The sequence below is a fragment of the Bemisia tabaci genome, chromosome 9 (genome assembly GCF_918797505.1).
Source record: "Bemisia tabaci chromosome 9, PGI_BMITA_v3".
NCBI lineage: Eukaryota > Metazoa > Arthropoda > Insecta > Hemiptera > Aleyrodidae > Bemisia > Bemisia tabaci.
Window position 1 is genome coordinate 40,332,555 of NC_092801.1, and position 20,261 is coordinate 40,352,815.

The window sequence follows — 20,261 nt, forward strand, 5'->3', positions numbered from 1 at the left end:
TATCCGTCCTTTAATTTTTCTCCGCAAAAAGTCAGGACTTGATCAGGGTTTGGAAAAAATATGAAATCAAGATTCAGCGGTCAAAAATCAGGATTTCATAAGGAATTCCCAAAATGATAAAAAAGAACTAAGACATCCTGTATGCAGTTGGGAACTACTATTTTGCCCCGCTAAGGAAAAGCGCTGTATGAACATCAAAGTTTCTAAATTGCCCCGAATAAAGCATGTATTTTGGAGGAAAATCATGCGTATTTTCCTCGAAACTTTTAGACATTTTAGATAAAATTGCGAACAAAATTTTCTGAAAAAATTAAAGAAAAATAATCACAATTTTCCTAGTAAATTAAGTTTTTATTGAAGGAAATATGGCAACGTCTAAAGGCATATTCGGTGTTTTCCCTCAACATAGCAGAATTTCTAGCACCCATAAAAGAACATTTCCACATAGGGAAACTAATGACAGACTCGTTGTTGATTAAATGAGCCAGGTATTGTTGTAGTACCCGATCGCAAAATGTAGTCCACTTAAGGTTTTTGTGGACCAAGGCTTTTCCCCGCGGACAGTCGCAAATGGACTACATTTCACCAAAGGGATCTACTATTTCAGGCGTATAAATCAAAATAATCTGTTCGCATGGGGACACAAATGATACTTACGTTGTTTCTAGAATGAGTTTAAAATATTTGTAGTAGTCCCCCGTTGCAAAACGTAGTCCATATGATTTACCCTCATGAACTATGGAAGCTTGCCAAGTGACACTCGGTCGGGTTTGCTTGGGGATTTTGGGGAGACTGCGTTGGGCGTTACGGCTGAATGTCGCTAGAGTGCGTGGAGGGGGGGGGGGGGTCGTGGCGGTGGATCGAATTTCCACCGTGGCGGCCAACGAGGGGGTGAACTCACGGGGTATACCCGGTGCGACGTGGGGCGGCGGAAGTAGGTGGGAATTGGGGAAGCGAGGGTGAGATCGCTTTGGCAACCAATTGAAAATTCGCGTGCTCAACGTCAGTGAGCAAACACCGCCAGCAACGTTGCCCAGCTCGGAAAAAATAGTCTGATATATTATTATATACCTCAACTGGCTCTGTTTCGCCGAACAAGAATGTGGTGCTTAACCGTAAGGGTCTAAATAGTACCGAATGAAGTACCGGGGGAAAGATAAATAAACCTATTTCCCAATATTCGTTATTTGTCAAAGGAAATTTGGCAACGCCTGAAGGCTCATACAGCGTTTTTCCATGGCACGGCAGTATTCTCCATCCTTTTCGTTAAACTGACGTAGCATTCTCCTCGACCCCCCCCCCCCTCCTTGGACGTTAAGTATTTCATAAACGGTCCTTTAACAGTAGTTCCGTGTCGTGAAATTATATCAATTCTCTGGAGTTGTGTGGTACGTGCCCGAGTGACGAGGGTAAATATTAGTTTTTAGTACATAGCTCCTTCTTGCATAAAAGCGTGGATTTAAGGGCGATTCGGGCGGCGCGGTTGGGTGCGCGGGGTAGGGGCGGGGGGCGCCCGGCGCCCCAATTAATGGACTCCGCCACTCGGACTCCGGACTCGGCTAATTAACTAACGGTCGTGACTCATAGTCCACCCTTGCCAGCTCCACCGGGAAATCAGGGTTTTCACCGATGTTTTCCTGCCGGATGGCTACACCGCCATGGTTGTACTCGAGCATAGTAAGCTCTCGCCGATTGAGATTCTCGTGTTTCTATTTCAACCACGAAAAATAGTCCAAGACCCGATGGTTTTAAGACTCCAGCTGTAGTGGCTCGCCAAGGGAGAAAGCCGTACAGGTAGCGGGTCGTCATCAGTGGCGATTATCGAAATTTGGCAACACTGTTTTTTTTTCCATTCAAATTCATTCAAAATATCGGGGGAAAATTTCGAATTCGTCAAAGTAAGGCACCGAAAAAGTAAGTGCATTTTTCTGATGACGAGGTACCGAATTTTCAAGGAAAGTACTAAAAATGCACCAGAAAAGTTCTGATTGTATGCCAGTCAGTTTTAGTAGATACCCTTACTGAAAAAAAACTCCGGCCGTGGAAGCCGTACTTACGGGGCGCACAGACGTACCGTCCGCCCTCTGGGCTCAGAGACCGAAAGTTCTGGGCGTAGCACCCGGAGCAATCGAAGCTACGGCTCCAGCACCCGGAACTTTCGGCCTCTAAGCCCGGGACAGACGGTATTTCCATATTTTATTTTTTTTTTTTATTTATTACAGAAGCTGAAGTTCTTAGATTTATAAAGTGAATAATAAAGCCTGAATTAAAATATACATATGTAACTAAAGTATATAGCTAATGTGAATAAATCTTCAATTGTATTAGTACTCTGTGCGGAATTAATTTGTCTGTGTGTCTTCTTCTCGAGACACGCCGGAATCGCCCTCAGGTATATCATCGGCTGGGGGTATTTCTACATTGACCGTACATTTTTTTTTCAGTGCTGTAAAATGAAGAAATTATGGAAAGAAGAAGAAAAAAAAAACTGATTCAGGAAGGGTTTTATAAATGTAGGTTACAAAATATATAAAATATGGATAAAATACAAGAAGAAAATGCTCGGGAGTCTCACTACTGCGCAGGACTGACCCGGCAAACGGACGGAGACCCCGCGAGGCCGAAACGGGAAAACCGGGAGCAGCGTCCCCCGGCGACGCTACCCGGGGGGGGGGGGGGGGGGCGACTAACGGAGCAGGACGCCGCGGCTGAGTGGCCGGACCGATAGACCACGGCAGCCGGGTTGCCAGCCGGCCGTCCGGCCGTCCGAAACTGATCGGAAAAGGTGAATAATCCGTGAAAAGTGGCAACGCCGCCCGGGAACGAGACGACTTCGGCTACCGTATGACTCATTGTTGAACTGCCGCGAAACACCCCTCCCCCGCCACGTCATCGGCCCCCGCGAACTGCATCATCGCCGCACCGGGTACCGTTCCGCCAAGTTGGCATCACCGAGGTTCCCTCCGTCAAAACCCATGATAAGAATCGATTCGATCGAATCGAGCGTTTCGCTCACACTTGAAAGGAGGGGAAGCAGTGTGTCCAACTTTGTTGAATCGCTGCGGCAGGCGGATTATTGATATTGATAGACAAAGCTATAGACAAAGAAGACGGCTGGATAAATGGAGCGATCCTGTTAGTTGAAACGGGTGGTTGTTATAGACCGAGTGGGCTAATGTTGGACCAACAGTAGGGACAGGGTCTCTCGTGGGCAGTGCTTGAAACACACGCCGGCCAAACAGCAATTTGCCGGTGAGAAACCGCCTTGGCCGCTAAGAAATGTAACTAGCGGGCCAAGCCTTGGCTGCTACGAAAATTGTTGTTAAACTCCGTTTTGGGATTTTTCGGCGTTAACTCGAAAAGTTTGAGGTTAGGTTTGATCAGGTCATGTAGATCTTGGGGCCCAAAAGGGAGCTTTGAACTCGAATTATCCGGTGGTACTAATTTTCACATTTCAACTATTTAAACTGATCAAAAATTATAAAAGCACGTATAAAACTTTGATTTCGCTTACATTTACTCAGTTTCAAAGTCATAATCCTTAAGATGCTTGTTTGTAATGCGGTATCGGCCATATTGAGTGATCTTCCAAATGTATAGGTTGGCAGTGGCCCTTTACTAGTGATTTTCGTTTTCCACGTTGTCGCCCTTTTAAGCCCTAAGAGCTACATAAATCGAGTTGTTCATACTCTCTCTATAAAGGAACTCTATTTCGAAAGGGCAATTTTTCATTTTGGCCCCCACGGTATCTGAGATTGCCGTTAAGAAAAAAAGTTGCAGCCAGATGGCTGCTAAAACTTCATGCCGAGTTTCAAATATTGCTCGTGGGTTGCCGTTAGGTAGTATAACCTTCTTTGTCCTTTGCATCTACCTGCTTACACCAACAGCATTACTCCATTTTCCATTTTTTGTTTGTCTATAGCTTTGTCTATCATTCCAATAATAGCCCGTAAATATTGACGCAGTTGGCGAGAGCCATCGAGGCCATCGGAGTTCAAGGCCCGTTATGACCTCTTGGCGTCGCAGTAAGGCAAAAGTTGCATTTTCTGTACCCGCATAGGACCTTTTTCTTCGTGGGAAAAAGGGGAAGCTCTGTATTTCCACTAGACACTACAGGTTAGGTTATTGGCACAAAACTGCGGGATGAGCACTGCGGAGCAGCGATACTGCAACGACGCCCCCTTCAGGGTCGCTTACTGCAGCGAGCGCGAAAACAGGAACAAACAATCCAACACAAACACAAAATGCAGACTCGGCTCGAAATCGTGGCGCTTAAAATGAAGGTGAAGGGTCCGAAAACCTTACGTGACCGCTTGTCGCGTTTTTTCGACCTTGGAAGACTGGAAACTTTACTCTCAACTTCATTTCAATGTAGGTATGTAACGTAACAGGGGTGCGAAGTCTGCCCGGGTGACGACGAAAAAACAGAAATCAATTTTAAAATTGTAATCAAAATATTTTACTCGAAATCAATTTTACTAAGTTCGTGTCATTTTAACCCCATACGTTTGGAATTTTATCAGGATCATTATTTGTAGGGAGAATTGAGGCAGTTCGGCTGGTGAGGGATTGGCTTAAAAGCTATTGCACTATATGTAAAATTTCACCAGAAAAACGATGAGCACAATAAAAAGTTTTGAAAAAAATTGCTAAGGGGAGAAAATGCGATTTTAAAATCGTGCCCCTCAAAAACGTTATTTGAATCCGGGCCGTGGCGCGAACGCCGATTTTTGACGTCACACCTCAGGTGACCACCCTTGGTTTATTCCGAGTTAGTCCGAACAATATGGCTGCTGCCCGGTTTGTTTATTTAGCGAAAGTTTCTAGCTGTATATTGTGATTTAGTGGTAAAATTTGACGAGAAATTTGTTGAAACATTTGGTTTCGTCCGAAATTAACTCTTTCTTGATGAAAAAAGGCGTTAAAGTTCGCGAAATTTATTCACCGGGCGTCCGCGAGTGAGCATCGGCTATCGGAAACGACGGGCTCGTAAACAAACGAAGATTGATAACAGGAAGGATCCAAACAACTCGGAATCTTTTGATTTTCTTTACCTTTAAACCATTTCTGACTTCTACAAAGCATCTGAAAATCAGTTTTATCGTATTTTACAATCTGGAGCTAGAGTCTATCGGCTCATTGTGATGTGTATTCAGAGTATTCTGAAACAGAAAGTCAGTTGTCATAAGTTCACACCCAGACATTCTTTTCTTGGATCATTCGCTTTTCATTTTCGCCTCAAATCAAGTGTTTTGTAGTTTCCTTATCTGAAGTATGTGGTTTTGAATTCATACAAGAGTTTGAAGTTCATCTGTTTTAGCATTAAAGCCTATTGAGCCCTCAAACTTTACCGATATGATTACAGTTCAAGGTTCCTCTGGTCCGTACCAAGTGATTAGGTACACATCAAAGATGTGTCCTATGGTTCTTCAAATTAACAGTTCAGAAGTAAATTAGAGACTACAGTAACTTAATCCACTCCTGCCCTTTCCTTCAGTGTTTGTTCGTGTCTGTTCTTTATGCGTTACCACTCTAGTGCATACACCGGTAATGTAGGTTAGATAGGTATTATCGCATATTTTCTACTAGCAGTACCTTCTCTTAAGCGTTCTAATTTAGCAAAGAAATTCCACCAGTTGCAGAAAATTGTGTGCGTAATGAATAAGTGAATATGAATACCTCCTTTTGGTGACTCAAAGTTTCTCAGATCCGTCTTAAGGAGGTTTCGCATGTAGGTGCATGATCAGTTTTGCCAGATGAAATTACTGCCCTAGCAGCTTCAAATTTATACTTTGATCTCTGATTCACTAATAAATGACACTTTATGGTGTCATTTATATTTAATCAGTTCAAAGCTAATGCGACAATAAATCATCAAAGGTCCGATTGAGGAAGAAATTTTCCGGTGAGTGCCACGGCTGAATCAACATTCCAACTAGACTTGCGAAGGTATCAACCAGGAAATGATCATCTGTCTGGAAGTGAAATTTTTTTCATTGCATCATACAGTTTAACAGGTAAGATAATTATAATTACTGAGGTACTATCAGGTTAAATACACAAGTTTAGTGTAACATTTAGATTTAAGTATGTTTAACTTTGTGGATAATGATTAATGAAAAAGCGTGGAAAAGTAGTGGCATGGCTAATCTGAGAAAGTACTTACCTAGATTCACTAAGTTTTAGTCTGATTGCTTCTCTTGATGTCCTAATGGAAAAATTATTCGACAAAATTTCTGAAATGTGTGCGATATTTATATCTTCTACATGCCGAAAATTTTGTGAATATGTAGAGCGTTAAGTCAACTTGTTTTCCATTTAAAATCTAAACTGAAAGTAGAAGTTTTGAACACCGTAGTCAATACGTAATTGAGGCACTGGATGCAAAAAGGCCCTTTCTCGGTTGCAGTGTTTGAGAGTCACCTCTAATATTTCATTCTTTGAAAGGAAAGTGAATGCATCAAGTGAACTAGTTGACTCTCAATCAGAAATACCATGAATAGTAGGATAATCATCTCATAATTGTCTCTTATATATGAAAATAAAAACTCTGAAAGTTATCTGAGAAAGCACTTGAGATCGATTTCCATATTCTTAGATGAAGCCTGCGTTTAAAATCACAATATTTCAAATTTTCCATAGTGCTTAAGGCCTGCAGCACAACCTTATCTTTCAAGGCAGGAAAAACACCATGGAACCTCCATCATTGCCAACTTCCAGCTTAAGGCTTTCAGATTACTTCATCCGTGTCTCAGTGGAGAGAAGCTGTAGGATTAACTCATTCCCACGATTTCGTTACTTCACCTACATTTCATGTTGTACTCCTCTTCAAGTATATGACTGCAGATGAGCAGATTTAGAAATTTTTAATGCACTCCGCATCTAAGAAATGAAAGAGCCTTAATAGAATTATCACTTACCATATAGGTATCACTTCCTCATGAGTCTGTTTGGGTTGATACCTTCGCAAGTCTAGTTGGAATGTTGATTCAGCCGTGGCACTCACCGGAAAATTTCTTCCTCAATCGGACCTTTGATGATTTATTGTCGCATTAGCTTTGAACTGATTAAATATAAATGACACCATAAAGTGTCATTTATTAGTGAATCAGAGATCAAAGTATAAATTTGAAGCTGCTAGGGCAGTAATTTCATCTGGCAAAACTGATCATGCACCTACATGCGAAACCTCCTTAAGACGGATCTGAGAAACTTTGAGTCACCAAAAGGAGGTATTCATATTCACTTATTCATTACGCACACAATTTTCTGCAACTGGTGGAATTTCTTTGCTAAATTAGAACGCTTAAGAGAAGGTACTGCTAGTAGAAAATATGCGATAATACCTATCTAACCTACATTACCGGTGTATGCACTAGAGTGGTAACGCATAAAGAACAGACACGAACAAACACTGAAGGAAAGGGCAGGAGTGGATTAAGTTACTGTAGTCTCTAATTTACTTCTGAACTGTTAATTTGAAGAACCATAGGACACATCTTTGATGTGTACCTAATCACTTGGTACGGACCAGAGGAACCTTGAACTGTAATCATATCGGTAAAGTTTGAGGGCTCAATAGGCTTTAATGCTAAAACAGATGAACTTCAAACTCTTGTATGAATTCAAAACCACATACTTCAGATAAGGAAACTACAAAACACTTGATTTGAGGCGAAAATGAAAAGCGAATGATCCAAGAAAAGAATGTCTGGGTGTGAACTTATGACAACTGACTTTCTGTTTCAGAATACTCTGAATACACATCACAATGAGCCGATAGACTCTAGCTCCAGATTGTAAAATACGATAAAACTGATTTTCAGATGCTTTGTAGAAGTCAGAAATGGTTTAAAGGTAAAGAAAATCAAAAGATTCCGAGTTGTTTGGATCCTTCCTGTTATCAATCTTCGTTTGTTTACGAGCCCGTCGTTTCCGATAGCCGATGCTCACTCGCGGACGCCCGGTGAATAAATTTCGCGAACTTTAACGCCTTTTTTCATCAAGAAAGAGTTAATTTCGGACGAAACCAAATGTTTCAACAAATTTCTCGTCAAATTTTACCACTAAATCACAATATACAGCTAGAAACTTTCGCTAAATAAACAAACCGGGCAGCAGCCATATTGTTCGGACTAACTCGGAATAAACCAAGGGTCGTCACCACCTGAGGTGTGACGTCAGTTCTCAGCCCGCGCGATTCAAACAGCGTTTCAGAGACCTTCAATTTTTGGCATTTTTGAAGTAAGATTTCTCAGGCCAGAGGGCTCAAAAAAAATCTGAAAAAAATTCTGTATACTCATTTCACCAAGGACTTTCATAATATGTAATAAAAAAATTCAGCCGAACTGGCTCATTGAATTTTTAAATAGTTTCTAAAAATGTATGTCCGAAATTTGTAATGTCCCGCAAAGCTCCTTCTGAGGTCTTCTTTTTTCAATGATTTTTTGAGGAGACGAAATAGATCCTTCTCGCGTGGGTTTAAGGGTTTTCTACCCTATTTACTCCAAATAAGTAACCCTTTTTGACAATTCAAAGCAGGATAATATAGGGCTTTTTACCAGGATGGAAAAAAGAAGACAAAAGAAAGCCCCTTAGTGGAATAATATTCGGAAGCTGAGTGGGGTGTTAATGTGGCTTCTGGATTCGGTGTCGATGCTCGCCGGTTGTGCGAGGTTGCCGGATTGTGCGAAAAGTCAAAAGATCTGGATATTTTACCTTGAGCCAAATGGGGGGGGGGATATTTGCTAAATTTCCGGCGCAATCTGGCAAGTGTTTGGCCGTGTCCCCCAGCGGAGCGGAGTGGAGTGGAGTGACCTCTCGGCTACTGGTCCGTTGACGCCGAGATGACCGCCGGCTTCCCCGATCGCCCTCTCATATGCAGTGGCGAAGCGTAAATGATCGATTATAGATATTTTCCGATTTGAGGCTATGGCAAAGAATCGATTATTACGGCGTTCGTTGCCAACACCCTGATTATCGACCTTTTTCCATAGGTTTACATAGTAGATCAATCGAAACATCGCAAAGCACGCCACGCCTCTCCTTATAAATATCACTCGTATCACCATCGTGCTGAGGAATTTTATCAGGTCATGGATATCAAAGAGTAGTTGGGGGATTTTATGATAAATGCTGGAATTCAAAAAAAATAATTTATTTTGAAATATGGAAGAATATTAGCTTGTGCACAAAATCCAAAAACAAGATCACAAGTAGTTTGGTCCAGCATTATCTCTGATTCTTACTCTTAATTATCAATTTGGAGGAATGATTCTCAATGAGGAATTGCGAATCTACGAACCTGACAATGAGCTGTCAATAACTGAACAGAGAAAGGCTCACGTCTTTTTATCATTAGCAATGAAGTTAATGCTGAAAATGTTGCATTTCTAGTTCTAAAGTGTGCAAATGATTGATGCAAAAACTACAAAATCAAGAAATTTTGTCTCGCAGGCCGGGTAGTTCCTGCGAGTCGCCCGAGTGTTAGTCTTTTTGAGAGTGACGGATTCATTTCGACTGGAGAATAGTTACTGTTTCACCGGAAAAGCTGCACAAGGCAACCGGTCCGTGGCAGAGTTACCGGACATGTCATTTCCCAGTAGCATTTTAGTGTATTTTCCGAAGAAAATACACTATTTTTTAACTCATGGACCACGAGATGCGCGCAACATGGGTCCCCTCGTAGCCCATGTCCCGCGGCCACCGCAAGACCCCTTGCGGCCAAAAATTCTCCCCGGCCAGTCTGTGCCGCAGCCCCTCCATTAGTGTGTGCATTCGTGCGGGGTGGGGAGGACCCTCCCACGCGTCGCCCCCCCCCCCTCTCACCCACGCACGTCCCGTTGGCAGCGGATTTGAGCGACAGAATCGCTCCCTGCGCCTCGGTTTATCACCTATTATTTGCCGCTTATCATTTTTATCCGTACTCCTCATCGCCTCACTGCCTCAGTGTCAAGGACGGAGGCGGTATTCGACTCGGTTGTACGGGAGAAGGGAGGAGGTTAGGGTGTCCCACTTTGAGGGTCACCTCCGAATTTTGATGATGGTACCCTCTAAATCGTTGACCCCACTCATAAAAATAAGATTGCACTAAAGAAAAAAATTCTAAAAAAATTTTTAAGGGTTGCGCACGGCCAAAAACTACCCCCCGGAATAGGGCAAAATGCAGAATTTTGCCCATTTTGACGATTTTTTTAAACAACATTGTAATTGAGCTAGGGTTCTGAAAATTTCACAGTAAGAGCATATGTTAGGGTACTTTAAAGAAAAAATTTTGTTCATGTCATCATGCGTTCCCAATTTTTGCTAAAAATCCTCAAAATCGGCTAAAAACGCGATAATTTCAAGATTTTGTATTTTTGTCTCATGACGATTTTTTCAGCTGACAAAGTTAAATTAATCATGAAACGTACCATTAATTGCATCTTTATACTCATTTTGACCAAAATTCATACTTTACTTTATTAACCCCTCCCCCTCCCCCTTCTTTATAACCGTAAATTCAGCGTTTCCTAAGTTGCGATAGGTGCATGTGATTTTTTTCTTTTTTCCATTAAAGATAATACTTTTATTCATATTCTTACATTTTAAATGTCGACGTAATGTTTCATTAAAGTGGTACTAACTTATATACAATGAGAGAGCATGATGTGAACTTGTTTAAAAAAAAAAAAAAAATAAATAATAACTTGTATTTTCGAAAAAAAAAAATTAATTTTACTAAAGTAAATGGGAATGGACTCAAGCGCCAAACAATTAGAAACAGCATCATTCCTTTCTTCTAAAATACTTTCACAGAAGCTCCGTAGAAAAAGAAGAAACACCGACTCAATATTACTTCAAAACACGAGGTGAATCTTCCAAAAAAAATTGGCAAGGTGCCTAAACAGTAAAGGAAATGTATGATTACTTCCTCTTTGAATACTTAACAACTGACGCTGCAGCGGTAATAACAGGCCAGTTCATCCCTCTGTTTTCGAAACTAAGGCTATTTTTCGGCGTCAATTTGATCCAACAGAAAGTGATTTGAAAGGACTTCAAAAAGTTTGCTTATTCAGTTTAAGATGTTCAATCTTTGCTGGTAAAAACCTCAGCTTTCAATTATTATTGCCCTTAAAGATGCGATTTGTATTTTACAAGAAAGTTATAGGTAAGGTTAGGATGGTTACTTAGTATACTTTAGAACTTCAGAGCATACTACTACTAAGTATAGTTCAGAAAAACGAGTTTAGTCTTCCAAAAAGAAGTGGCAAGGTTATAGTGCAAGGCAATAGGTGACAAAAAACAGTTGAGGAAATGCATTATTCCTTTCTTTTTATGTACCTGGTAAAGTTAGGAGGAAGTTTCGTCAAAGAAGATTCAATGACTATTCATGTGATGCAATTTCTTAATTTTTTCGTTGTTATGAAATCAACCATATGATAGGATGAAAATGTGTGTAATTCAGTGTCATTTTTCACTAGCTTGCCGAGACAATTATCATTGCTCTTTTTAGTTACTAAAGCTTTAAATGTTTTTCTTTTCATGCCATTAGAAATAAATCAATCAAAAACAGACAGAGGCCCCAACCTATCACTAAGATAACTTTAATGTCTTGAAAAAGTGGCCAATGAAGCCTCTGATACTCTCTTATTAATACTATTGTACCTACTTTTTTGTAAAATACAAATCGCATCTTTAAGGGCAATAATAATTGAAAGCTGAGGTTTTTACCAGCAAAGATTGAACATCTTAAACTGAATAAGCAAACTTTTTGAAGTCCTTTCAAATCACTTTCTGTTGGATCAAATTGACGCCGAAAAATAGCCCCAGTTTCGAAAACAGAGGGATGAACTGGCCTGTTATTACCGCTGAAGCGTCAGTTGTTAAGTATTCAAAGAGGAAGTAATCATGCATTTCCTCTACTGTTTAGGCACCTTGCCACTTTTTTTTGGAAGATTCACCTCGTGTTTTGAAGTAATATTGAGTCGGTGTTTCTTCTTTTTCTACGGAGCTTCTGTGAAAGTATTTTAGAAGAAAGGAATGATGCTGTTTCTAATTGTTTGGCGCTTGAGTCCATTCCCATTTACTTTAGTAAAATTAATTTTTTTTTTTTCGAAAATACAAGTTATTATTTATTTTTTTTTTTTTTTTAAACAAGTTCACATCATGCTCTCTCATTGTATATAAGTTAGTACCACTTTAATGAAACATTACGTCGACATTTAAAATGTAAGAATATGAATAAAAGTATTATCTTTAATGGAAAAAAGAAAAAAATCACATGCACCTATCGCAACTTAGGAAACGCTGAATTTACGGTTATAAAGAAGGGGGAGGGGGAGGGGTTAATAAAGTAAAGTATGAATTTTGGTCAAAATGAGTATGAAGATGCAATTAATGGTACGTTCCATGATTAATTTAACTTTGTCAGCTGAAAAAATCGTCATGAGACAAAAATACAAAATCTTGAAATTATCGCGTTTTTAGCCAATTTTGAGGATTTTTAGCAAAAATTGGGAACGCATGATGACATGAACAAAATTTTTTCTTTAAAGTACCCTAACATATGCTCTTACTGTGAAATTTTCAGAACCCTAGCTCAATTACAATGTCGTTTAAAAAAATCGTCAAAATGGGCAAAATTCTGCATTTTGCCCTATTCCGGGGGGTAGTTTTTGGCCGTGCGCAACCCTTAAAAATTTTTTTAGAATTTTTTTCTTTAGTGCAATCTTATTTTTATGAGTGGGGTCAACGATTTAGAGGGTACCATCATCAAAATTCGGAGGTGACCCTCAAAGTGGGACACCCTAGAGGAGGTGTGTGCGGCCTCCAGCAATGGGCCACTACGAGTCGATTTTTTGCGGAATATCCACATGGATCATGAAACGGACGTGTAATTTGGAGGTTTGGAGGTCATGGAGCCTTCAAACGCCAACCATCCAGGATGATTTAATATTACAATTACTACGAACCATTGTTAGTAAAGCACATTTTACGTAGGTTTAGCATAATTTACTCATTTTTGCAGAGTGACACTCATTTATGAACAGTTTTGGCCATCGTGGTTTGATATTGGAATCTGAAGATTAGCAACTGAATCTTCTTAGTGTTTTTCGTGTTTGCCGGTTTGCTGCCCTTCTGGGCCCTAAAAGCTCCATATTTCGACTTATCTGTACTCTCCCTACGAAGGTACTCTATCCTGCAGGGTTGCCGCAGGCCAAAAATACCGGGAAAAGTCAAGGAATTTTATAAAATCGGGGAAAACAACTAAAATGTCAGGGAAAATTCGTCAAACCACCCCTATTTGCCTTATCGAGTGGGTTCGATGTTTCGAACAACAAATGCCTCGAAACTATTTCTGACTATGTCTTTTTAAAAATCTGGCATGTGTTCAAATGTCAGGGAATATAACCGAAAGGTGACAGGGAAATCAGGGGGAATTTCATTTTCTCAATTCTCCAGGAAACCTGATTCAGATGCATTTCTCGGAGGAACATGACCAACAGGAGGAATGGCGGCTTGCGATGGGGGAAGCACGGAGTCGGTCCGGTCCGCCGCGCGGCGGCCGAGGGTCACTCTTGCGGGCGCCCGTGTGTCACGGTCCGACGACCCGGGGAAGTGGGAGGGCGAGGGGGTGACCCCCTGACTGCCCCGGGGCCCCGGCCATCTCGATGACTCGCCGAGTGGGCACCGGGCAGCTCGCTCCTTTCGTCGACTTGCTCGCCGCCGCGCGCGCCCCCTCGTCCGAGCGTCTAACTGTATCTGTCGTGACCCACGGTCCGCCTTGTTGTCGGGCCCACGGCGAAATGGGACACCGGATGGCATCCGAATTGAAAAGCGTTTCATAGCCTCCCGCCCCCGCCTTCTTCCCCTAGTTTCGCGCAGTGAACGATGCCCGCGTCGAGTGATTTACCCGTACGCTGCCGTACTAAGGAAGAACACCGTATGAGCCTTTAGACGTTGCCAAGTTTCCTTCGATAAAAACTGAATTTACTTGGAAAATTGTGAATATTTGTTTCCAAAAACTTCAGACAATCTATTACGCAATTTAATCTAAAATATCTGAAAATGTCAAAGAAAAATGTGCAGGCATGTCGTCATAAATACATGTTTTACCAAGGGAAATTTGGCAACTCTCGAATGTTCATACGGCGTTCTTCCTTAGCACGGCAGTACTGTGCGCCAGCAGCGGATCCGGGGTCAGTTCTAGGCGACATCGGGACAGAATCAAGCGAAATGCTCAAATTTATATCGCGGTGTTTCTACAGCTTATTTCCCGTTAGAATTTCTGCGAAGACCCCAATGAACACCCCCACTCGAGGGTGAGTCCGGATTCCGTCCCGAAGACTCCGAATTGCGTCCGACGGGACTCTCCAAACTGCGTCCCAGATCAAGTCCATTTAATTCTTAAGAAAAAGGTGTAAATGGCAACGTTGCTCACCTTTTTCTCATGTTGATACCAATGTCCGGAAAGTAGAATAAAATAAATAGGAAAAGAGCGGTGAATGGTAGGGTTCGGTTGACATAAAGTTCCCATACAGGGTGTACCAAAAGTCCGTCCCACCCCTGCTAACTTTTGAACGAATTGAGCTAGGGTAATGAAACTTTGGGAATGTTCCTATCTCAAAGAGGACCATCTTTTGGGGGGGTCAAAATTTTGGTCCCCCCTCAGGGGGGGCGCGGGGGGCCCCCAACTTTTTTTTTTCAAATGGCAACCCCTATCTTGTGATACATCATTCGATAGAGCATAAAAAACTAAGAATTTTGGCGCAAACCGCAGATCAATATCTTAATTTTTGACCGAGTTATGATAGGTCAAAGGTCAAATTTGACCTATTTTCAAAAAATCATAACTCCGGTTCAAATTATGGTAAAGAAAAAAAATAAAACGAGAAAATTTACCAAATTGTGTCCGCTTTTAAGTAAAAATTGCAGAAATCACTTCGCTGTAATTTTAAGGGGGGGCTCGGACCCCCAAATACGTCAATTCAAAGGTCATTCAATTTTCCCGCGAAAAAAGGCAATTTCCCCTAGATTTGCCTCCACATTATCTCAGTAAGGTCAAAATTAGTTCAACATTACGTAGGCAAGTCCCCAAATTTCGGGAAAAGTTAAAAAAAAACGAAATTTAAACGGTCAAATTTAATCACCTTAAATTTCGTTTTTTTTAACTCTTCCCGAAATTTGGGGACTTGCCATCGTAATGTTGAACTGATTTTGACTTTACTGCGATAATGTGGAGGCAAATCTAGAGGAAATTGGCTTATTTCGTGGGAAAATTGAATGACCTTTGAATTGACGTATTTGGGAGTCCAAGCCCCCCCTTAAAATTACAGCGAAGTGATTTCTGCAATTTTTACTTAAAAGCGGACACAATTTGGTAAATTTTCTCGTTTTATTTTTTTTCTTTACCATAATTTGAACCGGAGTTATGATTTTTTGAAAATAGGTCAAATTTGACCTTTGACCTATCATAACTCGGTCAAAAATTAAGATATTGATCTGCGGTTTGCGCCAAAATTCTTAGTTTTTTATGCTCTATCGAATGATGTATCACAAGATAGGGGTTGCCATTTGAAAAAAAAAAGTTGGGGGCCCCCCGCGCCCCCCCTGAGGGGGGACCAAAATTTTGACCCCCCCAAAAGATGGTCCCCTTTGAGATAGGAACATTCCCAAAGTTTCATTACCCTAGCTCAATTCGTTCAAAAGTTAGCAGGGGTGGGACGGACTTTTGGTACACCCTGTATTACAAAAAACCGTTTGGCGAATGGAAATCGAGTGAGTCTCGTCATAAACTTTAAAACAAATAATCCAAGGTGTAAAGGGCCCTTTCGTCACGGTAGTTTCACTCAAAAAATTACATTCTTACTGGCAAAAAAAGGCTGCTGCTGCTTTTTTTTTCAGAGTTGCTGACTTTTTGTCTCGTCAAACGTTATCGTCAAGTTTATTGGTGATTGTGTTTCGTATTAGATTCAATAATTTCGCCATCGATAATAACTTTTAAAAAACACCGAGAATTTTTCACTGGACATGCCCGATCATCATCGATTGACATCGCCTTTCAAATGCGGTGTTGCCACCTTCCCGATATATGCGCCGGACGCATTTCGGATAGAGATCAGGACGCATTTCGGAATGGCCAGGGACGCAATTCGGATACAGCCCCACTCGAAAATTGAGGGTTGCCACAGTCGAGGAATACCAGGAAATTTTAAAGGAAACAATGAAAGTGTCCTGGAAAAATTTTTAAATTCTCCTTCATTCCCTTTCTAGAATGGATTTGACGTCTGGAATAGCAAATTTTAAGTGAATACTATTTCGAATTATGTCTTTTTAAGCATCTTTTATATCTTCCATCGCCTGGGATTTTCGCTCAAATGTGTCAGAAAAATCAGGGAATTTCATTTTCTAGATTTTGTTGCAAATTTTATTGCTTACGTAAAATTCATCCCAACTTTAATTTTAATTAAAATGTTGGTTGGCCTCCTTTCGAAAATTCAAGTAGAATATGAGATTTTAAACCACCGTAATGTGGATGTGACGGTTTTGCTTAGTTCTCCGTTTGATGATACGGAGTGAGTAGTCTAGAGGGGACTTGAATCAAAGAAATGCACCTATACTGATTCGACGAACAAAAAAATAGTGAAATTTCACTCTTTTTTTTTTTTTTTTCTTTCAACTTTCAAATTGTGTGAGCTTCGAAGAGCTTGAATTGTACTGAAGATCTGACGTCAGGATTGGCTTGAGACTCAGACGTCGTTCATGAACGGCCCCCTGTCCGCGGACACTCCTCCCCCCCCCCCTCTTCCTCCTTGAATGGATCTTCTGTGGTCGCGCCTCGGGTTATTGTATTTACAAAAGCCAAAGTCAATCTCACGACATAATATTGGCTTTAAGCCCGGAGCGCATCCGACACACACACACTCTCTCCTGCACACGGCTCGGGATCCTTTCAATTTCTGCGCTCGTCGAGGTGACCGCATAATTTGCTCGGCGGTGTTAACAACGTCGCGTCGCGTCGCTGAGACTCGGGGCGGAACAAAACAAATTATCGGCGACTTCGCTGACATGTAAGCTCGCAACCCGAAGGATCATAATAAAAACCGGGCCCGCTGAAAACAGGAGCCCCCCGAAGGCCCTGTCCTCCCCCCTCGCGAGCCGGCTGGCTCGATATTCCTATTCGGCGTGGAAATCCAATTTATTGCTTCCTGCGCTACGTGTCGTGCGTACGGACCCGGGACCCCGGACGCTATCGGAAAAACATCTTCCGAGCGGCGTTGCCGAACCATCCCCCAACACCCCCCCCCCTCCTTGCCGCTAGGAGGCTTGCCTACAGAGATGGAAATTTTCACGAAATTCTATGAAACTGTTAGGGATTCAGGAGGCCAAAAAACGCGTAGAAACAGTGATTCTAGATTCTGAAATTTTAAAAGAATTAATATAAAGAAAACAAAAACAAATCCTGATGTTTCTGTTTGGCGATTTTTGGAGCTTTTCTCTTCCCCAAGTTACAGCTACTAGTCCGTCAACTAAAAAAGCTTGCGTCTAACTTTTCACTAAATGCGCCGTGATATATAGGCCAATAGTCGATTTGGCCCCCAAAAAAATCTTCAATGGCCCCTGAAAATTGAGCTTGATGGACCTCATGGCTCCTGAAACTCTAAAGGTGAGTTTCAAACACTAATTCGTAGCCTTCTTATCTCTTAATGTCAATCCTACTTCCTCAGGAAGGATTTAAAGCAGGCTCACTATGATTGAATTTGCATGTATTGTAATATGTATGTGAGTTTCTAACAAAAATAGACAACAATGAATCGGGCCTATCCTGATCCGTAGTCGCTCGTTTTTCGTGGGATGCACGCTGACACGCAGGGGGAAGGGGTGGGGGCGTTTTCCCCCGCAGGAGGGGAAGAGGTGGCCGCTGAACAAGATACCATAATTTATCCGAATCACGTAGCGTGTCGCACCAAGCTGGAAACAGCGCGTTTGCCCCGACACTGTTTCACCCGCAACGCTGCCGCATTGCCGATCGTCGACCCAGTATTCCTCATAGCGACCGCCGTTGAAAAAATTGACGTCTAGCACGGAGCGGCTTCGTTTTGCGGGGAGGCCGGGTTGGCAGTTGGGTTGCGGTTTTTAGATTTTATGTTGAGGTTGTGAGGGATGTCGATTAGAGTGCATTTATAGAGGGAGTATAGATACTGTGGAGTCCATTCCTAATGCAGAGATGCAGAAACCTACGAACCACGGGACTGGTCACGTTGCGGGTAAAGGGGGGGGGGGGGGCTCCGAGAAGTGGGTAAACAACGAGGGAGCACTGTCAACTTTTTTTTCGAAATTTGTATGTTTACTCACGGAATTTCAGCTTTAATTAATGACAATATTTTGGGAGTGCAGTTTCCCCTTTCCTTGCATTCCGCAAAAATTAAACCAAACCCCTCCAGTCTGCAGGGGAAACTTATCATAAATTGAATTACATTTTGATTTTAGGAACTACAATTTCTGGCTCATTGTAGAAACAGCATATGTGTCATTAGTTTCCCCATGGAGGTAGACGTGTTTATACATGAGTCATTTATTGAAGTTCCTTACTGCTTTATATAGTCCATGTACTTCATTTTGCATTTAGGAGCTACACATTTCTTGTTCATCCGTGAAAGCATGTTTGTGCACAGGGAAAATAATAGCACATATTTTGTTTCTAAATTGAACTAGAAGTTGTATTTCTGAATTGCAAAACGTAGTCTAGATGGATGAATTTAACTGGAATCAGCCTAATTACTTTATACTGCCCAATTACTCTCATATTTTATTTTTCGTACAAGAGAATTCCACTACATAACGCCCGTTATCAGTGTGTGAATATAGCGTTGATCCTTTAGAATTAACTTACGAAATTTCCATTCTTTGTTTTCTGTTTGTAAAACATAAAAAATTCCAGAGAAAGTTAGGAAGAGTAAATTAGGCAACGTACCCAGGACGTAGTTCGGCAAATCCGTCCGTGGTTGAGAATGAGGGAAGAATTGGACCTTATTGCAGCCTTCTGATGGTTGGTTTAAGGTAAAAATATGATGAGTGAGCGTGGAGGCACAGTAAAGGAGCTTACTTCTGCTCGTCTAAAATTATCCTATCTTCATGCCCCAAAGATTTTACGAAAATTTCCTCGAGATCATTTTAACCGATATTGCTCCCACGTTCATTTCTCTTTTCCTCTCTTAGAAGTAAAACCGAAAAAAATGGTGAAGGGAAAGTGATCCGGCAGCAGCGGCTTTTCGGTTCGTCACACAGCGGAGTTCACACCTTGTAGAGGATAAGCAGAACATCGGCTTCGGAGCTGTAAATTGAATTAGAGCTCTCGCTTTGTCGCTTTATCCGCGCTGTCTAAGTATATCCTAGATAGACTCGGCTCGTAAGTAACTGCTCGGGTAAAGCACTCAAGTTGCCGCCGGGTTTTTTCCCCCAACTCCACGGCCGCGGGTTGTCGTCGGCCGATCACTAACTCCACCGCAAAGGATCGGAGGATCGGTCGGACCCATTCCCATCGCCGAGAAAAAGCCGTTTCTTATCCCTGCAGAAGAAAATGAAGCAGTTCTGTCATTTTACTTTACCATAGATTCCGGGGTTCCCGGCATCAATTCCCATTTTCCAGTTCCGAGAAAACTTCCGATTTTTTCAAAAGTTCCGGGAAATAATTTCAAAATACGCACGGATTAATTTCCGAAGATCATCAAATTTGATCAAATAGTCGGCCAAATTGACAAAGGAAAAACCAAAATTCTGAAAATTCCTTAAATAGCTAAAAATTTCGGGAGAAGTTCCGATTATTTGAAAATTTCTGAAAATAGGAATTAACTCCGTCATATCTTAAATTGTCAGTGTATTTCACCAAAATGTGTGAGGGAAATGTCAAGAGAATTCCATTTTCCAAATTCTGTGGCAACCGTGGTCCGTTGAACCCGGTCGTAATTAGAGTTTCCACGAAAACTGGACGTCTCGCTAACTTGACACCAGCGCCCCGGATCTCGTTCCAGAAAATGTTGCGGGGAGGGGCAGGGGCTCCGAGTCAGAGCAGAAGGGCTAACGGGATCCGGATCACACGACTCACTCGCGGTTACGAAACGACTCCGACTCGAAGACCAACGGCCAGGCACAGTCGCAGTTTTCCTAATGTAACATCCCGAGATCCCGAGTCCGACCGCAACCTCGCCTCGTCTCTCCGTCGGCGAAAGGGCGTAAGTGCATTCCGACGTGAGCCGCGGAGAGCAGCAAGTTATACGGAC

The 20,261-nt window shown here is 41.8% G+C and overlaps 1 protein-coding gene across 10 annotated transcripts in view; it reads left to right on the top strand.

Moving 5' to 3' along the window:
* Positions 1 to 20,261, top strand: part of LOC109036850 (uncharacterized) — a 217,477-nt gene that overhangs the window by 45,406 nt on the left and 151,810 nt on the right. The window lies entirely within an intron of this gene.